The sequence below is a fragment of the Cavia porcellus genome, unplaced genomic scaffold, assembly GCF_034190915.1.
Source record: "Cavia porcellus strain 051 isolate PalLab524CR breed Dunkin Hartley unplaced genomic scaffold, mCavPor4.1 scaffold_25, whole genome shotgun sequence".
In the NCBI taxonomy this organism is placed as follows: domain Eukaryota; kingdom Metazoa; phylum Chordata; class Mammalia; order Rodentia; family Caviidae; genus Cavia; species Cavia porcellus.
Window position 1 is genome coordinate 52041707 of NW_026947508.1, and position 25291 is coordinate 52066997.

At 42.6% G+C, this 25291-nt stretch overlaps 1 protein-coding gene across 11 annotated transcripts in view; it reads right to left on the reverse strand.

Annotated features, from left to right (window-relative positions):
* Dab1 (DAB adaptor protein 1) overlaps positions 1 to 25291 on the reverse strand; it is a 1082808-nt gene that overhangs the window by 365793 nt on the left and 691724 nt on the right. The window contains exons 1-2 of one of the 11 annotated variants that reach the window (XM_063236571.1): positions 15436 to 15573; positions 12239 to 12326 (exon numbers count right to left, since the gene is read on the reverse strand). The exons of 9 other annotated variants lie outside the window; for them this stretch is intronic. The gene's annotated coding sequence lies outside the window, so the exon portion shown is untranslated. Of the gene's footprint in view, positions 1 to 12238; positions 12327 to 15435; positions 15577 to 25291 lie in introns of those variants that run through there. One more of the 11 variants, XM_063236570.1, reaches the window with a different exon arrangement.

A 25291-nucleotide genomic window follows, 5' to 3' on the forward strand; every position in this document is an offset into this window, starting at 1 on the left:
AGACACTGGTGAGACCATTAAAAACAGAATTACACACACACACACATACGCACACGCATTTTCCTCTGTCTCTGTCTCTCTGTCTGTGTCTGTCTGTCTGTCTGTCTCTCTCTGTCTGTCTCTCTCTCTCTCTCTCTCTCTCTCTCTCTCTCTCTCTTTCTCTCTCTCTCTCTCTCTCTCTCCCTTTTTACCTGAATAAATACAACAGTATTTCTTTTTAAACTGGTCTTTGATCCTGGGCAACTGAAAAATCAGGAAAGGCAATTTAAACATTTACCCAAACACACTGTGACTGCTAGGACTAGGGTTTGAGGAGTACAAAGCAGTGGCCGTGATGATTCTCCAGCCCCATTTCCCTAGCTCCTGCAGCCTACCACTTCATGATCCACTCAAACCAAATTACCCAGATCCCTAGATGTGATGGTGCTGGCCTCTACCTTTCTAATGCTCCCCTAACCTCGAAGGCTGATTTCTCTGTAATGGACTCCACACACCGAGGGAAACTATAGTTTCTCTCACATCACCCTAGAAGCCTGGAGCCTAGCACAGCACCCAGAACATACCTTTGCATGGAAGATTCAGCAAATTCCAAGTGACTCTCAACATCTCTACACACTGTCCCTTCCCAACCCCAATCCTCTGTCTTATTTCTTTTAACCCAGTGAACACCTTTCCTGGTTGTGCTTAGCCACCACTTTCTTCTCTGTTTGTCTGTGTTGCCTTAAATATTGCTGGATCTTGAGGAAGAATGTCTGCTTTTTGTATTTGTTTGTTTTGTTATCTTTCTTTCTTTCTTTTTCTTTTTTTATTCTTCTTTCCTCATACTGGGGCTTGAACTCAGGACCGTGCATATGCTAGGTAAGTGATCTATCACTATGATGAGCTATATTCCCTTGGACTTTTTTTTTTTAGAGAAAAAAAGCAAAACAGGAAAAATGGTAGAAATAAAATGGAACTTCAAAAAAAAATAACACTCAAACTACATACTGTCATCTTAGAAATATTTGCTCAAGTTACAAAATCAAAGCATAAAAAGTTTTGATTTTGATTTTGATTTTGATTTTGATTTTGATACAGGGTCTCACTAAGTTGCCCAGGTTATTCTCAGACTTGCAATGCTCTTGCCTCGGCCTCCTAAGTAGCTGAGAACAACAGATCTGCACCAACACACTCAGCTGTGTGACCACATCCATGGAGCTCACCATTCTGCCGAGGACCGCGCAGCAGCTTAATAAATACTGAGTCAATCGGTAAAGCGATTTAATTAAACAGGTGAGGTGATACTAGCTGATACAGCAGATTCCTCTCATAGCAGCCTTTGCTTCTTGTAATGAAACAGAAGTAGCCAGTATCTCCCATCACCACCAGCATCCTCCTCATCATCATCCCAGCACCATTAGCACCACTCTAAAGACTCAGTGCCTGCAGCCTGAGTGCGTGGAAGCCAGTGTCCAAGCATGAGCCTTTCTGTCCAGTGGAGAAGGAAGAGGATCAGAATCCTGCACAGCACTATTCTGTTTCACCCGTTTCTTTCTTTCTTTCTTTCTTTCTTTCTTTTTTTTTTTTTTTTATTGGTACCGGGGATCGAACTCACAACTACCTGCTTGCAAGGCAGGTGCTGATGCTGCTGAGCTAAATCCCCAGCCATTTCTGTTTCACCCATTTCTTTGTGCTCTCTCGATTTAAAGATAAAATGAAATAACTGTTTAGGTTTCTGTTTCACCCATTTCTTTGTGCTCTCTCGATTTAAAGATAAAATGAAATAACTGTTTAGGTGAAGTACAAGACAATCATCATCATCCTATCAGCACCCTGCAATTTTCCTGGATGACAGCTAGCTGAACAATGTGTGCAGAATTCAATTCTAGCAGTGACATGCCAGATGTCTTCACCTACAGAATGTATTTCATGTCTTCTTCCTCTGGAGTTTTCTGTAAGTTATGGATTAATAAACTTTCCCTAAGAATGCAGCTTTATTAGTCCTGTAGAATATTAAGAAAAAGAAAATATTTTATTATTCCTATGCAAAGCAAATTATAGTTTACACAGTCCCATGTGTGCTGACAAGAAATAAAGTTGCTTTCCATGGAAAATTGGGCTGTTGCTTCCTCTCCCCAGCCAGATTTGGAGTGAACAAAATATCAGACTGCCTGCTAAGCTGTGAAGACAGTGGAGATCATCAGGATCACAACACAGTATAACCCTGTCCCGTAAGAAAGAAAGAGAACATCAGCCACGCTTCTTCAAAATGAACACAGAAAAGCACTGCTGTAGTCCCTGCTCTGGAAGACTAGGGCAGGAAGACTGAAAATTCAAGCCCAGTTAAGACAATTTAGCAATTCAGTGAGGTCTTGTCTCAATACATGGGATGGGATGGCTGGGGATGTAGCTCAGTATGAAAGCCCTGGGCTCAATCCTCAGGAATCCCCCCAAAATAGCGCTCCAATATTATTCAAATACAGAATGATCTTTGTATGCTGAAGTATTTTTTCCCAAGGGAAGAGCTGTGTGCCATGGTGCATGGGTTTTACTCAGAACCATCATTGAGGCATATCACGGTGTATCACTGATGGTTCTAATTCTGTTCCCTTAGTTTTTATTTGAAAAATAACCTTATAAGAACCCACCAAAGCTCAGAGAGTAAAAGATTTGCCCGAGTGCACTGAGCTAGTTATCAGCCAGGCCTTGGTCAACTCACACCCATGTAAGATCATTGCAGCCAGTGTGTTTTACCTAGCTATTCACCTGCTGCCTTCCTTCCTTTTACCCAGCACTTAAATATTAGAGTGTATGTAAGATATACCTAAGAGTCACACTCAAAAGGTCTTTCCTTGCAAAGAAGAACAGAAGGTTCAGCTGCGCTATGAAGTCCTGGGCATTCCTGCAAGAGGTGTGCCCAGGCTCAATCCATAGCAGTCCCCTCATCCTGGTCTGCAGGGCCGACAGCCATTCCACCAGGCCACAGGGCTTTCGGACCCCCACAGGGGTTGTGGTGTGTACCACAAGCACTGCACCAGAGCTACCAGTTACTGGACCACATTTCCATTTATTCTATCTCTGAAGTGCTGAAACACAGGCTCACGATGCCTCACATAAATTCACTGATGTATTCAAAAGGTAGACTTTATTTCAGAAGGGCACACGTACTGCATACACATTTATCTTTTATTTGCTGCAGGTCTACCAAATGTGGGGTAACGCCTTGTACTCAAATCCATTACTGTTCCTGGAGTGAAATACATAGCCACCACCCCAAGAGCAACCAATATAGATTCTCAGCAGCCTCATGCGGTAAGAGTTACAGCAGATTCTATCACCAAATGAGCAACCACAATGATTGAATCTCATGTTCTGCAGGTACAGAGAAGACACTGCGTGGTCTTACTGCTACCATCCCTAGTCCCAAGATCACCAGACTCTAACAAAGCTCACCCAATGAGACAGACAATGCACTGGGAGCACAGACCTTTCAATTGCCTGCCACAAGGAGGACAGGTGAGATGCAATGGAAAGGCAGGATAAAAGGCCAATGAGAAGCTGATCCCAAACTAAGTATTTCACTTCACTGCTTTCCCTTAACTGTGCAGTAGTAACATGCGTTTCTGCAAGCTAGGCACAGTCACCAGTCACATGAGGACATCTGGATGGACCTATCCCATCCAGTCTGTGTAAGTGGGTCTGTGATCATACAACACAACTGCTTGAGGACACATTCCCTAGCACATGTCCCTGCTGCTAAGTGACACTTGCCTGTCCTTTCCCTGTATAGGAGCAAGTCCTTGACTTATTTGCCCTATGTCCACTTCTGGCCTGTTGTCCTGCTCACATTTCCCAGGCTGCTTTGCCAAGACTTCCAGTTAGGTTCATGGAATGGGAAAGACTGGCCAGAGACAGCAGGCTGGAGGAGAAATGGGCATACCACTCTTCTTTCTGTTTCCTGTAGTGTCCCCAAAAGTGCCGTCTCCTCCTGGTTCCAGCCCATCCCTGTGGGCTGTGCACACTTCTGTGCAGGCAAAGCTATTTTTTTGGGAGCCCCAAATCACAGCCTTTCTCCAGTGTGTCCTGTCCTCTGGGTTTACCCTTCTAGGCCCTGAGCACAGCACATCCTCCTAGTGCCTGCAGATCTAGAGGAGCTGGCTTCCTGACAGTCTTTGTCACATTTTCAGCTCTTCCAACAAAATATCAAACTACTTGCTAAACTGTGTAGCTGGTTTCCTTATCACCCTTCCTATTAAGCTACCTGGTGTTGGTTTCTTGAATACTGATACAGTAGAGCTCACTGTCATTATGCAATTGTGTTTGGGAATCATGACAGTTTCAGGAATGATAGAGAGGGGCACTTCTACCCTGACATATTCACCTGATCCACACAATCTCCATCTTCAAGCTATGGCTTTAAATCAACTCCAAATAATCCAGCAAGTCAACAATTCCACCTGTGACATACTTATGTTACTATGGGATTTACAAGGAACTCAAAATATCCTCTCAACTACTCCCCAAACACCTCCTCCTTCACTGAAATAATGTGCATGACAAAGAGAGGAAATAAATACACTCTATTAACTATAAGCATCACACCTGGAACTTCTAGGTGAGAAAGATTTTGTGGTAGTGGTTGCTAATTTCATGTAACTCATTTGCTTTGATAAAACTAAGAGAAAGGAGGAAAGGAAGACAAGGATGGAAGGGCAGGACCGGAAAAGTAAAGGGAGGAAAAAAAGGGAAGGGAGGACAAGCAGTGTTGAGGAATAGGAGCTAAACATGTGTCTCAAAAAGAACTAGTTAGAGAAAGCCTGTATTTTGTTTCCGTAGACTCAAAATAGCTTACTACACAGAGAAGAATAAGGAAGCTGTTTTGCAAAGGAATGATGGAAGACTTTCAAAAATCAAAAACAGCACAAGTGCATGGTGAACTTCCTCTAAAAGTCAAGCTTCAGAACATGAAAAACAGTGCTCACCAGGAGATTAACACACCTGGAAGAGAACAACTGAAGTCACAGAGAAGAAGGGTGTTTAACAGAGTCTGAGGCTCACGGGCAGAGGGAGGTATCAGACTTAGAGTGAACCAGTCCTCACATCCCTTTCCTCCAAGGCCCTCTTCCTCTCAGCTGTGCTGACTTATGGCTACTCAAACAAACCCAGACTTCACACGGAGACACGGGGGCCAACAGTGTGTACCGCATAATATCTGGTAAACAGAAAACACACAGCGTCATCGGGCACTTGCCAAGCAGCCAGGTGCTCTTCTCCGCAACCTGTTTTATATGAGAGAACCTCTATCAGATCACCTTCAACTTACACCACACATACTGCTTTTACTCCTGAGGCAGGAATGGGACACATACTCACAACAGGGTGTGACAGGAGGCCAAACACAGTCAGCTCTCTGCAAGGGAGAAGAGGAATTTGCAACGGTATTAATGCTGATGGACTAAGGAGCAATTTTTGGAGAGAAACAAGTATCTGCCCTAGGTCCTAAAATATGAATGCCTTGGAACAGGGAGAAAAGAGTGATTGATTTGTGAACAGATAAATAGCACAAAGGATACCACAGAGAGAAAAAATGACCTGGCAAATAATAATCATCACAAGGGCTCCCAATGTCCCCTTCTTTACAGATGTGCGTTACAATTCTATGTACACAGTGACCAGTGGCTTCCTGCCAGACTGCCCATAGAGTCTATTTGCACAACCTGCCTGTGGTGGCAACAGCACTCATCTGGGGGCAAGGAGGGTTGCATTTCTATCCCAGCTTGACTGGAGGACTTGGACACCTGTTTTTACTACCCTGGACCTTGTGCCTCACCTGAAAGAATAATACTCTGACCTGAGGTGAGCCTCAAAAGTCAAGCTGGAACAGAGTTGTCCCCCCAGAATCAGCCTCTAGACAGGGCCTGTGTCATCACTGTCTGCCTGAAATGCAGAAGCAGGCCCAGGAGCAAGACTCAGGCCCTCAGCATCACATACGGCAGGGTGTCTGAGCAGCAAGGAACTGCACCCTCCCGTTCACTCCTCTCAGTCTCCGCGGGACAGCAAACCCCTGTCACTGCACCAACACACTGGCTGTTCTGTGGCCTGACTCTCTCAGCCTTCTGCTCACTCTGCATTCCCGCTGCCCTGGAACCAGTGTGTCCTCTTAGGCCACTGCATGGTTGGGCAGCAAGGTGGGGACCCTGTCCACACCCGGGTTCTGTTCTGGGAAGCAAATGGGAAACTGTACAGTATGTGGTAAGCACTCACTGACTCAGAATAAAACAGGACATATGGAGTAAAAAACTAACAACTAGAAAATTTAAGTTTTTAAAGGCAGCATTTACAATAGCACTAAGAAAAATACAAAGTACTTAACAAAACATTACAAACTCCTGGAAGGACACAATAGGCTGTACTGAAAAACATTAAGAACTAAAAAATGGAGAAAGTTACTCTATTTATGGATAGAAAGACTCGATGTCATAATGATGTCGCTCTCCTTAAATCAGTCTAGAAGTCAAATGTAATACAAACTAAATCTTAAAAGTGGTTTTCTCTAACCTTAAAAGATGATTATAAAATACACAGGAAAGGGTCAGGGATATAGCTCAGCAGCATAGTACCTGCTGGACAAGTGTGAGGTCATGAGTTCAATTCCCAGTATCAAAAAAAATAGATAAATAGATAGATAGGGGAGACAAAAGGCTAAGGAAAGCCAAGACATTTTTGAAGGACACTGTGGGGAGTTGTCCTAAAAAACACAAAGGCTTATTATGAAGTTCAAATAGTAAACTAGTATGGGCAAAAGAGTGGACAAGACATAAGCCTATAAGTTCTAAAACTCATTTCTCCACATGAAAGAACATTACAATAAATTCCTACTCACACCACACATACGCACATATACACGCTCCATGTGGATTACTGAACCTAAATGTGAATGGCAAAGACATAAAGCTTTCAGAAGATAATAGAAGAGAATATCTTCATGGCATCTGGGCTTTTTTTTAAAAGGCTTTCTTAAACAAGACATAAAAAGTGCCAACCATAAAAGGAAAGATTGATAAATTCAACTACACTAACATGAAGAAGTTAGCAGAAGGTTGGCAAGAATTCAACTTCTACGTGGTCTATAAATCCATTCAGCTTCAAAAAGGAATAAATTACACTAGCCTTTTTGCATTCATTAGGACTGTGTTCTAACAATACTCGCCATGTCTCAGATGCAGTGTAGGCTGTTCTGTCTCTGACTTGATCCACAACTGAATTACTAGCACTTCTTGTTCAACCTGAGTATATCTGGATGGCTACAGTTCATCTTTAGAACTTTTGTGAGCATGCATTTAGCACTGCTCAGAATAACATGGCCACAGTTTAAGACAAGCAAAATCACAAGCCATTGTCATAAGGTACAGGCACCACAAGGAATCACCAGGGAGTAGCTATACACAGCATCCCTTCCTTATCTGGGTGCTTTTTGTTATATTTATGATCATTTACATCATAAAGTTCACTCTTGTTGCCAAGAATGGGATGTAATTACTACCCCCAGAACTAGCAGGTGAAATGTTCCATTAAAAACAAAAACAGAAAAATCTGGTAGATCCTCAGTGTGATCACTTTCTAAATCCATGGGAAATGCTCATCTGTCATCTCCCACAGGGCCATGGTTTAGCACCAAAAGCCAACTGTTGTGAGCCTATAAGTACTTTATTTCTCTTATCATTCCTCTTAGCATTCATTCCTCACCAATATTTTGCCATGCATGCCACATGTTGATGTGTGTACAGTAGTAACACATGGCTATAGGCAGAATTATAAAAAGAAAAAAGTCACACAAATATGACTCATGCTTCAGATGGCACCAACATTTTCAAGAGGAGGTCCCTTACATACATCAAGAGAGATGCTCGAGTAGGCAGGACAGTGCTAATTGCAACCCTCCATTGAGGACAGTAAGTTATTTCTTGAGGACAGGACCCTCGTAAACCTTCAAAGTGTTTAGTGTCAAAGTACAAAGTAATTAATTAGCATTGTAACTTATAAATTTCCTTTTTCATTGAAAGCATTTATATTTACAACCTATGTAATGGAAGTGGACAGCTCCACTAAGTCAAGTATCTGAGGACAGATTTGGATAATAATTGTTAATGATCCTAAAAGATGTCAACAAAACATTGGAACAATTTAAAACAGTTACTCTTTACTCACAAATCCATACCACAAAGTAAAGAGCTGTCACAAAAAATAGTGTTCAAGTTCACTGACCATGAAATATTTCAATATTTTCTATAGAAAACAATAAATTTACTCCAATCTTTTTACCCATATTTACATAATAAACTACAGGAGATTATATACATTTAATTCAATTTAGCAGAAACTTACTGAGCAGGTACTAGATTTCAGACACTACAATTAAAAGCAAAACTATACATCTTTTCTTAAATATCCTTTATTCTAGGGCAATTATTGAATCAAGTAATATTTCTTTTTATTTTCTACAGGACTAACTAGAAACTGAATGAGCATTCAATAGAATTCTATGTTTATTCTTCTGAAAAACATTGTCTCAGGCATTACATGGAATGATGAACATCAAATTTGGTATAATGATTCCATCTGGCAGAGAAAGAAGTGATCAGGAAGAAATGACAAAGAGGCCTTCACTGTGTTTGTAGTTCTAATGCATTAGCAGTGTGGTAGGTACAGAGTGTCCTATTTCATTACCAGGCAAACTTTCTGTACCCCCATCCCATCCCATGTCTAACATCATACACATTACTTTCGTGGCAAAGTTTGTAAAAATCCAAAGTGATTCTCTACCAACATTTTCTTGATCTATCCCATAAAAAACTGCAAGGTGCTTCTTGAAATCAATGGTTTTAGGGTGCTATGGTTGGCTCTTACTTGTCCCCCAGGAGAGCTCTGAGGCCAGTTTGGGTGCTTCTGGAGTTGGCAGAACGTCTAAGGAGTAGGCTGTGTGGAAGGAAGGCCGTCCGACTTTGGGGATTTTCCTGAACAGGACCCCAAGCAAGGGTCTTCCTCTCCCTCTTTCTCTCTGCTCTCCCTCCACAATGTGGTCAGCCACTATGCCCCACACATACTGTCTGCCCTCACGACAGGCCCCAAACCCTCAGAGCCATGTGATCATGGGCTGAATCCTCTAAAACCATGAGCCAAAGCAAGCAGGAAAGGCTGAGCTATATATATATATATTTTTTTTCACTGTGACAGACCTTAACTAACACATAATGTAAATAAACTTACAAATTCTCAGTTAACAGTTTTTAATTTTTTTTTTTTTGAGACAGGGTCTCACTATGTAGTGCAGGCTGGCTTTTAACTCTCTATGTACCCCACGATGGTCTTGAACTTGCCATAATTCTTCTGATGCAGCCTCCAGCATGTTAAGATTACAGGTGTATGCCATCACACCCAGCTAAGCAAGTTTCTTTACTGCAGAAAGTCTCTGAACCTTTAATATGCCATGATTTACTAACAGCAGGATATACACACATTCCACTGTGATCTTTATCATATTCCAAAAACTGTTCAGCATGGAACTCTTTCTCCCTGAGCATTCTTCCTTCTGAAATACAACTATCTTAGGGGGCATGAATTCCTTGGAACTCAGCTTGGAAAACACTCTATAAAACCCAACCAAGTATCCTATACTGTGACAACAGCTAAGCGTGCCACTCCCTAGCCCAATAAAAAACTTCCTGTCTGAGCATCTTCCCCATGCTGTTCTTTCATGCTGGACACCTTCTAAGCCCTGTGAAACTCCTAGTCACCCTTCAAGGCCCAGCTGAAATGCAACATCTTCTGTGCAGCCTTCCCTGTCTGGATATCTTTCCAGAAGCTTCCTGGGTGTCTAGGTATTTTCGGTTGGCACAGTTTATGCTTGACATGAGGCCAGGACTCAGGGGAGAAAATGGTACCTCTGGTATCTTGTATGGTTCACAACACCCAGCACAGAACCAGAATAATAAGTATAAGTGGCTACAGTAGCTATGCCTTACAGGCATGACCAGCATTTTCTTCCTTAACTTCTCAGTTACTCCTGCATTAGTCCACTTCCTATTGCTAACAGCGAAATACCACAGTAGGGGTATGTGTAATATTTATTCCAACTCAGAGCTTTTGTGGCCCCAAATTCAGGGGCCACATCTGGTGATCACTTTCTCCAGAGCAGAGTCCTGAGGCAGCACAAGACATCACAGCAAGAGAAAGGAGGCATACATGTGTATCTCTTCTGGTCTCTTTCCCTCTTTTTGTAAAGTCACCAGGGTTCAATCCTGGGGCTTCCAATTCTAATGACATTTCTAATCTTGATCAGCTCTCAAGGCACAAGCTTAAATGCCACATTGAGATTTCAGTTTTCAACCTCTACAAAGCTGGTAATTTCAGATCCAATTTCTAAATACGGAGCCTTGGTGGACGTTCACACTTGATTTTCAATTCTAAGATTGATAACAACAGAAAAAAAAAAGACTGATGGATACAGACTGAGCTGAAAACAAGAAGATACAGAGATAAAGACTCACCTCATAGATAGTAAGCAACAGAACATGACCCAACTGAGCACCAGAGGCTGGGCCCAAGCAGAAAGAAGCAGATGTCGGGATGCAGGCTGGACCAGAGTTTGAGACTCACCGAGGTGGGCAGTACTGCTGACCTGGGTTCACTCTGAGCTCATTTCAGCTTTCTGAGAGGGCTCAACTCTCATTTTATCCCCTAAGATAAACTTCCCACCTTTATATCCCTAACTTACATCATGTTACCTGTAAGCTTTCTATTCAGCAGAATTTCTGTTTTCCTTTCTTTTTATGAGACTTCCCCACTGGCATTGTAGATTGGTTGTATGTCAGGTTCAAATAAAATAAAATAATAATAAAAGCAAGCTGGCAATTTATTTCCAATAGAATATGTTGCATATTTCATGAAATAGAAGCCAGAGGAATTTTATGATTTCTGAACCAAAACCTTCCCCTTTTTGAGGACTAAATGGAAGAACAACACAAAGAGAAAGTCACAGAAAAAGAGAACTGAACATTGGCTCTCCAACTTCAGGGAAACGTTCAGGTGATTAACTGGCATAATAGGCTGTCTGTTTTTTTTTTTTTTTTTTGTGTGTGTGTGTGTGTGTATACACAAATTCAGACCCTGACATGCGTTTCACAGAGTGCAGTGCAGGTTTTGCATGGACCTAAATGTGCATTTCCTACTGACACTCCTCAGTACAGAATGTCTGGCTGGCTCACACTCTTAGCCCAACAACACCTCCCCTGCCAAGTTTTATTTATATTTTCAAGCCACTTCTCTATCTTGGTTATAGAAGACAGTCTGGTCTCATAGGAGCAGGACTAGAAAGGGAGTCCATGAATTCAAAGTTGTGATGGGGCCACTCAGATTTAGAGCCACGCACTTTCCCAAGCCTGGCCTGCTTTTCCAATCTGTAAATTGTGGAAGTTTACTACCCCACCTTTAGAATTCAACCAACCAAAATCATTTATTCTCCTTAAAATAACTGCTGGAAAAGATAATGACATGAGATTTTAGCACAATATACATCACTTCAACTCACAAAGTAGTAATGTTCAAGAAAATATTTCTAATAAAAGAACAAAAGAAAATACTTTCCTGAAATCCTGTACCCTATCTCTTGCCCTCTAATTCCTGGTTAGCAAAACAAAAACATACAGAAAGAGAACAAATAATCCTTATTATCATGGGGAAGGACATCTACGCAGTTGAAGACAATATATTAACATTATATACCAAATGCTAGGTACTACTCTAAGCACTTTGTAATAATTCTCACAAGCTGCACAACAATCTCATGAAGTAGGCGATGTCACTTCATTATTCAGAAAATGAAAGGCAAAGAAGTTAGATGAGCTGGCCATGGCCACAGAGCTCGCCATTCCTGGGGAGCTGAAGTCTGATGCCCCCGTGATCCAGCAGCCCCTGTCAAACCTCTCTCTACCTGGTACCTCTGTTAGTAACTAATAACAGCAATACTAATTAGCAATCTCAGTATTACTAATTAATTGCCTAACCAGTTATTTACACTTAGCTAGCTAATTAACATTTCCACAGATACATAAACTGTTGGACATTGTTCTGGAGTTCCAAGTGTCCAACATGCCTGCCTACCATCAGCCTCATGTCCTGTGAGCAATCAAGCATCAACCATAATGTGTCGTTAGCATACAAAGTGGGGAAAATCTGTGGCTTGCTTCTATAGAACTCTTACCATTTCATCTTTCTCCCCTGTACAAACTTCAAGACAGCTAGGATCATCTCTTCCTTCGGAGGTGGCACGGCTTGTGGTCAGGGGTAATCTGGAATCCAAATGGGTGGTTTAAATCCTGGTTCCAGGCATCACTTGCTAAGCAATATAAATACCTAACTGCCAATTCTTCCTGGGCTCCAGATCTCCTATCTATCAGTGAGAATGCAAGTGTGTGTCTACTTACCAGGATTATTTAAAGATTAATGTGTGTAAACTGATTAGAAGGGTACTCCATAAAGATTAATTATAATTTTTATTAATATGAGAGGTGATTTGCCAAACATCACAACGACTGTACCTGTATTCAATCCTGGCCTTCAAATTCCAAATGCTATCCACTTTGTCTTAACAGAATTTTTAGTACCGAAAGTTACCATTCTCTTGAAATCCTTCTATGTGCCAAAGCACTGCATGACTTTCACTATGAAATCGGCAAAATCCCACAAGGTGAATAACAGTTGTGCCTGTTTTGCAAGGTGATGAACGTGGAGCTGAGAAGTACTTTATCCTCATTTGCTTAACTAGTGAACATTCTCTGCAGCAGTGAATTCTAAATAACATGTAAAGTTCCTGACAACACCCCTTAATATGTGCTATTTTTAAAGTGTCATCTATAAGACCCAAATGTGATTTTCTTGCTTTGTTTGCTTTATTAGTTTGAGAGGAGGATTAAATCCCAGCAAAAACAAAATGTTTGACTTGAGTAAATTATCAAAATGAAATGCCTCCTCAAATAGATTCATCTGCCTGCGGAGAGGCTCCGAGCCTGGGAAATCCACCAAACTGAAACTTTAGATGGGTCCTGTCAAGTACCAACTCAAACACCGACCCATTTAAGAAAAATGACTTTGGAGGGCAAAGGGGGAGCAAAGAAGCATATTCCCCTCTGGAGGAGGAAAAGAACAATACAGGATACAACCTCCTCCACCTGCCCTCACACAATAGTGCCTCTTGCAAATGAGACACACTGGCAAACAGCTTGTGAGATAGCTTCATCAACAATAAGTACTTTTTATTAACATTTATTGTTCAATACAATGCACATGATTAAATGTTTCAGATATCCCCATTCAGATCTTAAGCAAACCATTAAAATAAGAACCCTACTACCAAATCATTCTCTGAATCCGTTTTGGAAGGGATTTACTGCCAAGTTGAGGTCTGGAACTGAATCCCCGCAGGAGACAGCAGCGGTCCCCAGAAGAGGTACCACGTTTGCACTTTCTATCTTGGCCTTTCTCGGCTTATCCCCACAGATCCTGCCAGGGTTGCCAAATAGTGACAGGGCAGCCCTTTCAAATCGCTTCATTTTGAACTTCCTAAACCTTCAAGAGGGCCTCTGTGTGTGGAAAAGAACAATAGCGCTTCAAAAGCCTTTCTGCGAGTTCTTCAATACTCCATTTGAATGCTCGGGTTTCTTTCAATCAGGAGCATTGGCAGACAATTTCTGATTGCTTAGAAGTTGACTTTTCTACAGCTTTGATTAGGTCCCCCTTCTCAATGGAAATCAGGAAAATCTCTGATCCCTTTCAGTTTGCAGTATTGTCACCAGGCCTAGACAGGACAGGGTGAAGCAGCCGGCAGGGGGGCGCGCTCGCACTCCACCTAACCTCTCCCTTACTCTGGCAGCCTGAACCATTTAGGGTTCCTTCTGGCCGCTCATCATAGAGATCATAAAAACAATGGGTGCTAATTCGGGAGGTGGGGACGCTTAGGGATTTCTGAAGACCTATAATTGGCACATAAATGTACCAACGTGAACCAGATAATTGGGGGTCCAGAACATAAGCCACCTTTAATTGATATGATTACTAGAAAACATGTTAAGTGTTGTGGAGCGTCAGCGGAACCCCCGCCCCGCAAGGTCTTTATTCAAAACCAGCCACACGGCGAAAGTGCGTCTCGAGGGCAAGCAGGACTAGAGCCGAAGGGCGCCGCGTGGGAAGGCACTTCTCTGCCCCACGCGCCGGAGAAGAGACGCCGCGGCTTCGGCCTCAGCCTCCGGCCCCGAACTCGGCCTCCGGCCAACGGAGACCGGCGCAAGCGAGTCCGGCCTCCGCTAGCGCGCCCCGGCTCGGCTGCTGGCCTGGGGCTCTCCACTCCGCCCCCGCGCGGCCCGCCCCGGCCCCGGCCGGCCCGGGCGGAAGCTCCCCTCAAACCCCTGACAATGAGGACTTGTGTGATGCCATGGGGGTTGGGGAGACTTCTCACGGAGCGAGGCGAGCCCGGTCTGCGGGGCGGGGAAGCAACGGGGCAGCCCGTGGCATCGGCCTCGCCGGGCACAACCGTCCCTCGGGCCTATGGGCCCCGCCCGGCCCACCAGCACTACCAAAAGAACAAGAAAAAGTGCGACGGCAAGAGGAGCCCTCCCACCAGGGTCACAACACTGCTCGGCGGGACGCAGCGCGCCAGGGCGCGTCTGGAAACGCACTTCGCAAGCGCACCCGGCACCCCTTCCCGACGCCACGACACGGCCGCGCCTCCTCGGCTCCTGCCTCAGGTTCTCTCGGCGCATGAGACCACCATTGAGGTCCCCTCAAGAAGCCAGACCACGAGAATTTAAAGTTTCCCCAGGAGAGGGGAAAAAAAAAAAAAAAAAAAAAAAAAAACTGAGCTCCTGGACGTGGAGAAAGCATTGGGGCGCGCCGCGGTGGGGGTTGTAGCAGGGTGCCGCGGGCCAGGGCTGGGGTACAGGAGGGCTGGAGTCTGAGGAGGGCTGCTGTCCGCAGGGGCTTGGGGTCCCCGGGACAGGCAGGATCCTGGGGGAGAGAGGCAGAACCACTGCGCGGCCGGGGAAGGAGTGGAAGCGGGTCCGCTCCCGGCGCCGCCAGCGAGACGGCGGTGGTTTGGGGAGCACAGGGCGGGCTGTGCAGTGAACTGTGTCGGGGCCGGAGCCGCCCGCGGGAGAAGGCTAAGGGGGTCGCGGCGACAAGAGGCTCGGGTAGTTGTCTGGAGAAAGGGTCGCGCGCTGTCAGAAGTAGGGAGAGGAGGTGGGGCTCCAGCAAAGAGATCTCCCCTTTCCTTCTAGCAAGTGGGTGGACAGAGCGGAAACTGCTGCAGTCGCCACCCGCAGCACCCCGAGCCCAAGTCCTGAGAGACACGCCAGCCCTCCGCCGCCTGGGCAGAAGAGCCTCCCCGCACGCCCCGCCGTGCCTCACCTCGGCTCGCCCGGGGCATCCTTCTCCGTGCCGCAGCCGCCCGGAAAGCGGCTCCCCATGCCCAACGCGGCGGCTCTCCGGCGCGCTCCAGCCCCGGGAAGCCCCGGCGAGCGTGGAGCTGGGCCTGTCCTCCCCCGGAGCCGGGCCACGTCATGCGAGGGGAGGAGACGCCGCGCAGACCCGCCTCCCCGCCCCGCCCGCCGCCTTCGGCCCCGCGGCTCACCTGCAGCTCCCGGCCTAGCCGCTCAGTCCGGCGTCGCGAGCTCCGCCGCGGCGGGCGCTGGGGTGACGGCCGGGGGCGCCGCGAGCGAGCGGGGCGCCGTCGCCTTGCTCACTCCCCATTCTGGGCGCAGTGGGGCGCGCAAGGAGGAGGGAGGGAGAGCAGGGCTTCGCCAAGTACCCCGTGTGTGCGCCACCGTCGCCGGCTTCAAGCGCAGCCCAGCCCGGCCTCCCACATTTTCCCTGGGGTCTAGCCTTACTCAGCAGAGCTTGAACAGAGGGAGGCTGGCGGGCCACCTTCGAACTGAGACTGTGCCAGCACTTATTGCCCCCGCGCGCATTGTGCAGGAGGGGGCGCTCGCGCCCAGTTGCGGAGACCCGCGGATCTTTCTGGCCAAACAGGCTTGTGGGCAAAGCCAGCCACAGAAATGAAAAGTCTTGTGTCTTCTCGTGCTTATCCTCAGGAATGAAAGACTTCCAGAGGATCTACAGTCCCCAGCCCCCTCCTTGACCCTCTCCCAGTCCTTAGATGGCTTGGAGTAACAATCCTCTGATCCGAAACTAGAGGGGTTCCAGCTCAGATCTGCCCAGTCTGTGGCTCCCTACTTTGGACCGGAACTTAGATCCCAGAAACACCAAATGAAGCAGACATGTCCACTGAGAGCAGGGGCACCTTGCCAAAGCCTGCTGTGGCACCCCTGTCTCCAGAGGCCAAGTGCAAGGGGCTGCTTTCTAATCCAGAGTTGTCCCAAGGAGCCAAAGGAAGAGGCTGGCAACAGTTCTTTGAAGTTTCTTTTATTCTCAGAAAATGAATGTCTGTCCTCCAGCTGTGTCATAATGAAGCTAATACCATAGACTTGCTTTTTGGTTTTGGAGGGTTTTTTTCTTTTTTCCTTCATAGCTTCTGTTGTTCGCCCATAAAAATGTAATGAAGCATTTAGGGTTATTACCTCCACAGTCAATGGGCTAAAAATATTTGGCCTAATGCACTCCTTGTGAAACCAATAGGTTGGTTGCTGGTACACACAAACTCATCCAGAGGCTGTTCCTTTCTACGCAGAATTCACGACCCATTAAACTTATTCTGTAATAACAGCTTCTGTACAAAAATGGAGGTCCTGGCAAACTTGGCTGTCAGGCACCTCCTGAAAAGACAGCAATTTACATAAAGACAAGAAAAATTTGTGAGGTCACTGGCAGGATGCAGTTTTGGTGGAATAGTTCTGAACAACTGTTCAGAAGAAATTCCCCAAGACAGGAAGGAGGGAGGTTTCATCCCTGACCCCCGGTTTCTCACTACCTCTAGAGTGACCCGTGGGTCTCCCTGAGTGGGCCTGCGAACTGGCCAGATCTGTCCAACGTTCCAGAACTTACACAAGGAGCTTGCCATCAAGCACTCTTCTTTACTCTGCAGAAGGCTCAAGCTAGTCAACAGCTCAGTGGAGATGAACAAAACTTTCCAGATTTGTCATTTTTGAAAACACATTCCTAGAGTCTCGATCCAATTCCTGGGCATGGAGAAATCTCAGGAGGTATGCCTGAAGGGAAGAGGATGGGGCAGGACACTGTTACACATGTCAGGGGGCTGGGTCAGTGTAAGCCAGAGTAATGGGGTGGAGGCCAAGACCCTGCCAGAAACAAGAAAGTTCCCTGTGCTGAGCGCAGCCTTGGGTATCCTAGGCCTCTGCACACCTCACATTTCCAAACCCTGAGTAGGAGAGCTGTGGCCTTTACCTTCCCACTACCTCCTTCAGTTTCCAGGTAAGACTGTGATTACACGTGGTGAAGGAAATTTAGGACACTGAGCTGGCAAAGGATTAGGATGGCAAACTATTCAGTGTTGGACAAAGTCCACCATGGAAACTGGGCAGATTCCCATGAAATCCAACAGGGGCATCACGCCTCAGCTCTTCCTAACTCCAGGCTGGACAAAAGTGTGACCCACAGATTCCGATTGCATACAAGTACCCACTGAAGACCTCCCAGCCCTCTGGATTAATGTAAACCAACCCAAAAGGGGTTGATAATTCACTATCCTACAGAATATGTCAAGAAATTACTCATCACAAGGAAGTTTGGGTTTGTTGTTTCTGAAATACCAATATTAAGTGTGACATAAGAAAAAAGTCAATACACATTCTTCTATTGTCTTCTCTGAGAAATATCAAAGTAATAAGAATAGCAAAGATGGGTGTTATGTGTTAGTTATATGATATTCTAGGCATGGTCTGAGGTGGTTCTCATATGACATCTCATCCCCACAACAGGAAGGGGTACTCTTATGGACAGTATCAAGCATGGACTTTGGAGTCTGATGGCCCCCTTCATCTTTGACAGGTTACCTTCCTCACTAAATTTATATTTGCATCTCAGCTTGACAGTGGGAATGGGTACCCTAATTTCATGGGGATGTTGTGAGCCTTAAATGAAGTAGCATTTTGCACATGGCTGGCACTAAGTAAGGCATCCAATAAATACTGGTTCTCTTCCCAGAATAATTCCAAAATAGTTCATTTTAATTCAGCAAGCATCAATGGAATCCATTCTCTGTACCAGGCTCTGTGGTAGGCATTGGGAATAATGATGATGAATTAGAAACAGGACCCGCATTGGAGGAGTTCTGAGTCTCCCGAGTGAGAGATGTGGGTGTCAGTAGCAGGCATATTACAGAGCCTTGCATAAGTCATCCCTCTGCACTTGGTGCTCAAGTACTCAAAGACAAAGCCGATTATCCAAGTGCTGTTTGAAACTGATTCCCAAATGAAAGCAAAACCAATTGTCAGGTATCATAAAATCTTCTGGCAATAATATTCCTCCAAAGATGGGAGTGCAAAGTGGATCATTCTGTGTATTATATACTAGTTAAAATTCTGTTTATTACTACAATTGTTTCAATACTCACCTCATTGATTTTAACATGATGACTCTGTGCTACAGGTTTTGTGATTTTATTTTCCTACAGTTTTATTGTGACAGAGTTGAAAAGTATGATACCTATTGCTTTTTTTTTTTTTTTTTTTTTTTTGTCTTTTTCCTTTTTACCGGTCCCGGGGATCGAACTCACGACTGCCTGCTTGCAAGGCAGGCGCTTATGCCGCTGAGCTAAATCCCCAGCCCCCCAAAAGTATTATACCTATTTCAATGTACCACATGATGTTTTCATACATATATATATATATACACATTGTGAAATGATTGCCACAATCAAGCTAATTAATGGAGTCATTGCCTCACATAGTTATTATCTTTTTGTGATGACAGCATTTAATATGTAGTCTTTAGCTAGGTGTATAATACATGCACTTAAACATACCAACCACTCATAAGAGCTCCAGTGTTTGTATCATAATAGTAAATTTGCACCCTTTGACCTAAATCCTCCATTTCTTTCACACTGTACTCTGTTTAATTGGCTTTACTTTCTTTAGATTCCACACATATTATACAGTATTTATTTTTGTGATTTTATACATTATATTTTCTATCACTATCTTTTTGCCACAAGTGGCAAGATTTCCTTCTTTTTTAAGGTCAAGTAATATTCTGTTGTAGACATATGTACATTTTCATTTCTTTTATTTAAAGAAGAAAAAAAGTGACACAGAATTTCAAAACAGAATAGGGGATTAACAATGATTAATATGTTGCATATTGTTGTTTTCAAAGTAGTTATTCAGATTACTAGACATATATATGAGAAATGATCATATATTGGAAGCAGAAACTTATTTTTGTTAGGCTAACAAAGATTAGTAGTATAATTATCTATATAATATGTAATCTAGATTTTATTTGAATGTATATAATCTTTTCCCTTCTTTCTTTTCTCCTTTCCCTGTTCCAGTTGTCCCTTCCTTTTTTAGCCATTTCCTCCCTTTTCTCTTTTACAATATCCATTTACATTTTGCATCCCCCTGGCTCTTTCAGTCTTTCACACTAGGGAGACAACATAATGTTTACACATGTGAGTCCAAACCATTTCACCCATGAGCATGATCTCAGGTTGCATCCATCGACTGATAAGGGCCTCAAGATCACCCTTCTTTATAGCTGAGTAGCTTTCCACTGTATAAAAATACTGTAACTTTTCATCTATTCTGTGGTTGATGAGCAAGCTACCCATGCTATTTTCTGGGTCCCTGTCACATGGAGCATTGTTTTCTCTCCTTTGACTTTTATTCTATGAATTGCTTATCAAATTTAATGTGTTTCTTGTATATAGCATATTGATGGATCTTGTTTCTTGATCTACTCTGACAATATTTCTTTTTATTGGTGAATGGAAGCCATCTACATTAATGATTATGCCTAACATGCCCTGGTTTGTCTTTGACATGCTACTTTCCTGCTGTTTGCTCTTAATTTTTCCCCTCCATTCAATTGCTTACCCCATTCAGTGATCTCATTCTGTTGCTGTTGATGTATCCATTAGCTGTCTCTAGAATGTCCTTCAGTACTCTTTGTAGGGTTGCTTTGGTGGTCATGAATTCCTTCAGTTATTTGTCATAAAAGTATCCTATTTCTCCATTAATTTTGAAAGGTAGTTTTGCAGAGTGCATAAGTTGAGTTAGAAGTTATTTTCTTTCAGTACTTGAAATACTTCACTCCAAGCACTTCTTGACTTGATGGTTTTTGTTGACAAGTCTGCCACATTCTGATGGATTTTCCATAATAGATGATCTGTTTCTTTTCTTTAATGACTTTTGATATTCTGTTCTTGTGATGAATTTCTGGGATGCTGATTATTATATGTCTGGATATATATTTATTTTGGTTATGGCTAGTTGGAGTCCTATATGCCTCACTTATCTGTATGTCACTTCCTTCTCCTAAGCTTGGGAAGTTTTCTGCTATTTTTTCTGTAAACATTATTTTTATGTCATTTGTATTGAATCTTGATATTTCCACTGACATCTATCAATATTAGATTATTTTTATTTGCATCAGCTTGCATCTGGTGAATTGTTATTTCCTGGTTCCTTGTTATTTTCAAGAGATCTTTCCTTTCGTGACTGCTAACTATAATTCTGTCTTCAAGGTCTGTTGTGGTTTGTTTAAATGTCTCCCCAAAGCCTCATGCAGTCATGGAGACAGCTGAGTCTAGCATTTGTGATTGGTTCATTGTCTAGCTCTGGGATTGGCAGTGTGAGTGCTGTACCTGCCTAGAGGCAGGTAACTGGCATACAATAGAGGAGGGGGAAGGAAGTGTGCTTTTGCCCTTTTTGCCCTTTTCTCTATTGTTGCTTGCAGCCGCTATGAACAGCTACTCCTCAGCCATACCAGCCTGCCTTGGAGCCAGCTGAGTATGGACTGAAACCTCTAAGAACTGTAAGAAATAAATCTTTCCTTCCTTCATTTTAGGTATTGGATATTTTGTCCCAGCAACAAGAGAGAAAAGTAATTAAGACACTAGATAGCTCTTTGAACTTGTTTTATGCATTCTAATTCTCTCCTACATTGTTCATTCTAAGTTTACATCATTTTCCTATGCTCCTCTTTTTAAATCTATGTTTTCTTTAGACATACTCAGCAATGCTTTCATTATGGTTGTCATTTCTTCTTTTACCTGAGATGTTATTTCTGATCTGATTTCTTTTACAGTCTCATGAAGTTGTTTCTTGACTTCAGTTGCTATCATTTCAGAAATTTCAGGTGTGTGACTTCTAATTTATTCTATGTCTATGTCTCCTGGATTTGTTCTGTGTGGACTGGAGGTCTGAGATTGTATTTTGCTCCTTTGTCTTATCTAGTCCTTGATGGTACCCTGTGGGTGCTCAGGGTCCTGGCTGGCTCACCACATTTTCTTTATATACACATCTGCTGCCAGACACTACAATGATTCTATCATAAGTAGGTCTACTGTGAACAAGATGTAGATATCTCCCACAGGTTTTGACTCCCTTTCATATGTATATGTTCTCAGAAGTGAGATTACTGGAATTTGTAGTAATCTTCTGAAGAACTCTATATTGTCTTCCAAAATTAGTATATTAATTTACAGTCTCATCAGCAGTGTACAGGGCTTTAAGTTTCCCTACATCCTTGGTAATTCTTGTCCTCTGACTTTTTGATAACAGCTATCCTAGCAGGGGTGATATGTCATCTCTTTGCAGCTCTTCTGTAACTTCTGAGCACCTTTCCAGGGGCTGGCTGGCCATGTTTTCTCCTTGGATGGTATCTATTTTGGACCATGCTTTGCTATTGACTTGTGTCAGCTCTTTACATAATTTCGTTGTTAATCCTTTACCACATCTGTAGTTTGTAATTATTTTTTGCCTGTCACAGTCACTCTTCCATCCTGTCAGTTGTTTCCTTTGCTATGGGGGGCTTTAGTCTGAGGTAGTCCCGTTAGCTACCTTGGCTTTCCTGTGCTTTTAGTGTCACATCCCCAAAAAAATCATTGCAAGACCAATACATTGCCCCTAGATTCTTTCAGGTTTCAGATCTTACATTTACATTTTCTCCTGTTTTGAGTTGATTTATGTGTATAGTGTAAGATTTCATTCTTAGTGTTCAGTTTCATTCTTCTGTAAGAGGACACTAAGTTTTCCCAGCATCATTTATTGCAGATGTCATCCTTCTCTGGTGAGATATTCTTGATGTTTTGTTAAACATTAGTTGAATATGTAGTGGGTTCATTTCTATGCTGTCTATTCTGTTCCATTGTTCTACTTATCAGGTTTGATTATGGTACCTTCTATTTTAATTGCTATAGCTTTATAATATTCTTTCAAATCAAGTAGTGTGATTCCTCCAGGTTTGTTTTTCTTCAGATTGCTTTAGCTATGCAGAGTCTTTGTGGTTCCATATGACTTTTAAGATTTTTATTTCTGTGAAAAGATGTGATGAGAAATGTAAGGGATTACTTTGAATTTGTAGGTTGCTTTGGGTATTATGGACACTTTAGAACTACTAATTCTTCCAACCCAGAAACTCAGAGGGTATTTCCATTTCTTTGTGTCCTCTTTAATTTCTTTCCTTGGTGTCTTGCAATTTTATGTGCAGAGTGATTCACTTCCCTGGTTAAACTTATTACTAAGGATTTCACTCCTTTTGTATTACTTTTAAATGGAATTGTTTTCTTAGCTTTAGAGTCTTCAAAAATAAATTATAGTAAATATTTATTAAACAGCCTGTAGTGCCTTCCTAAGTCAGGAATATGGTCATGTTTCTACCACATAAAACTCTCAAATTAATATAATTTTATAATGTTTAGCAGAAACCTTCTTTCCAAACTTATGAGTGCTATCATGTGCTCAAAGTATACCAACATAGAGAATGCAGAAAACTTCAAATGTTAATAGCCAAATGTGTAAACTTCTCATGGTCCCTTTTATTTGAGAAGAAAATTCTATTTTATTAGCACTAAGCACAAAGCCAGGACTGGCAAAGAAGAAAACAAAATGATAAAAATTTGTCCTTAACCATAATATATTGCTTTAAGGGGAGTGCTATGATAATGTTAATTGCAAGACACTGATTGAACATCATATAAGGCATTCAACCCAGGGTAAAAAGTTCCAAGTATTTCCTGAAGAACAGGGTATCCTTCTGAAAGATAACTGGCCAAATAGTTGAATCAAGGCAAGCTATTTCAGGACAAGAGGTTGGTGGAGGGGTACAGAATGGGGGAAATGTTAAGAAGAGATTTCTCTGTGAAGTTGGAGATAGTCAACTCTAGAGAAGCAACCGTATACAAATTATAAGTAATCTGGTTTGCCATGTTCAAAACTTTTGGATTTCGGGTGACAGTAACAGGACCCACTTAAAAAAAAAAAAGCAAGAATGGGGCTGGGGATTTAGCTCAGCGGCATAAGCACCTGCCTTGTAAGCAGGCAGTCGTGAGTTCAATCCCCGGTACCAACTAAAAAAAAAAAAAAAAAAGGGCAAGAAAGAAATATTTTCCAAGCCTTATGTCAACCACATTCCAAATACTCTTCTTGTATGCCACAGACACTAGTAAACTATCCAGTTACTACTTCTTCTGTGGTATTAAAAAGGTAATGAAAAACTGTATCTGTGGGTTTCATGAAAACAGAATATCCCTTATTGCATGATACTGGCCTCATTGGAGTCCATGGAAAGGTTGTAGAGCATTATTACTAAACTTGACTCTAGTTTGCAATAGCTATAAATAGCATTCCTTTCATTTTTCTAAGAAGGAGGTAGAGAGTAGCAATGCTTGAGATTTTATTTATGCCACCAATCTGTTCTTTTTAACTAAATGTACAATAGAAACAAAGTGGAATGATTAAGTGATGGTCAAAGGGCTTTTATGTTACAATATAAACCCTGATTTTTTAAACTTATAAATCTGAAGCTTAAGTTGATGTTAGTGCTTGAAAATAGGAGCAAACTAAAAGATACCAGGAAACGTTGCACTTCTGATGCCTGTAGACAATCAGAAGCAGTGAAGAACCAGCAAAGCCTCTGATATAGCTACTTTTTCTGAATTAACACTTATATTTTGTTGAAACATCCCCATACCCATTAATGTTCTTCTCAATTACTTCTGGTACAGCTGATTCTGCCCTCAGCTCCAAGGATAGGCAGGTACCTGGACCACAACTGGAGATGATTAGATGGATGCACTGAAATCTTTGATAGAACAACTGTAAAAAAAATGCTTTCACCTTATTACGGTAGTGAAAAGCAGGAAGGGACAAGCGTACTGATACAGGAGCACACTCCATGGAAGAAGACATCAGAGAGTGAAGCCAACAGAGTATTTGAGGAAGAAGTGATGAAGTAAAGATGTACACAGACACTGAAGAAATTTGATTTAACTTTGCTTAAAGACAACTACCATCTTCTTCTAGGTTTTTCTGTTACATGAGCAAATGTATTTCTCTGTTACTCAAAGTAATTTAACTGTTTTTTTTCAATTTCAACTAAAATATTTCTATATATGTTACCTAAATAGTTCCTATACATTATCTAGATACATTATCTAAGCATTATCTAAGTTAGTGATAGCATTGTGGAAAGCTATTTCTACATATTTATACAAGGGCTTGTTCCAAGAAGAACCTGTAGTCACACTTTACAGATGATATAAAAACTCAGTGAGGTTCAGTAGTTTACCTGAAGTTTCACTGCTAGTCAGACATTTGGAAATTTACTATGTACAATAGTCCAATACAAAATACTTAGCAATAGATTAAACATAAATTCTATAATATTTCTTCAATAAAACTTACAAAATTTTAATGGAAACAATTGAAGTACAACCCCATCGAAGTGGAGAGGTATACTATGTTCATGGTTCAGAATATTCAGTATTGATAAAATGTCAGTTATTCCCAAATTGAAAGATACATTTAGCACAATTACAATAAAAATTCCAGCATAGATTTTACAAAATTGACAAACTAATTCTCCAGTGCATGTGGGAGTGCAAGGGGACTTAAAATTGCCAAACGATCCTGAGAAAGAAGAGCAAAATTATCTTATCCTACCCTGATTTTTTTTTTGTCTTTTTCCTTTTTATTAGTACTGGGGATCAAACTCACGACTGCCTGCTTCCAAGGCAGGCACTTATGCCGCTGAGCTAAATCCCCAGCTCTGATCCTGCCCTGATTTTCAGACTTACTCTCAACTGTAGTAATCAAGATAATATGGAAGCAGAAATACAGGT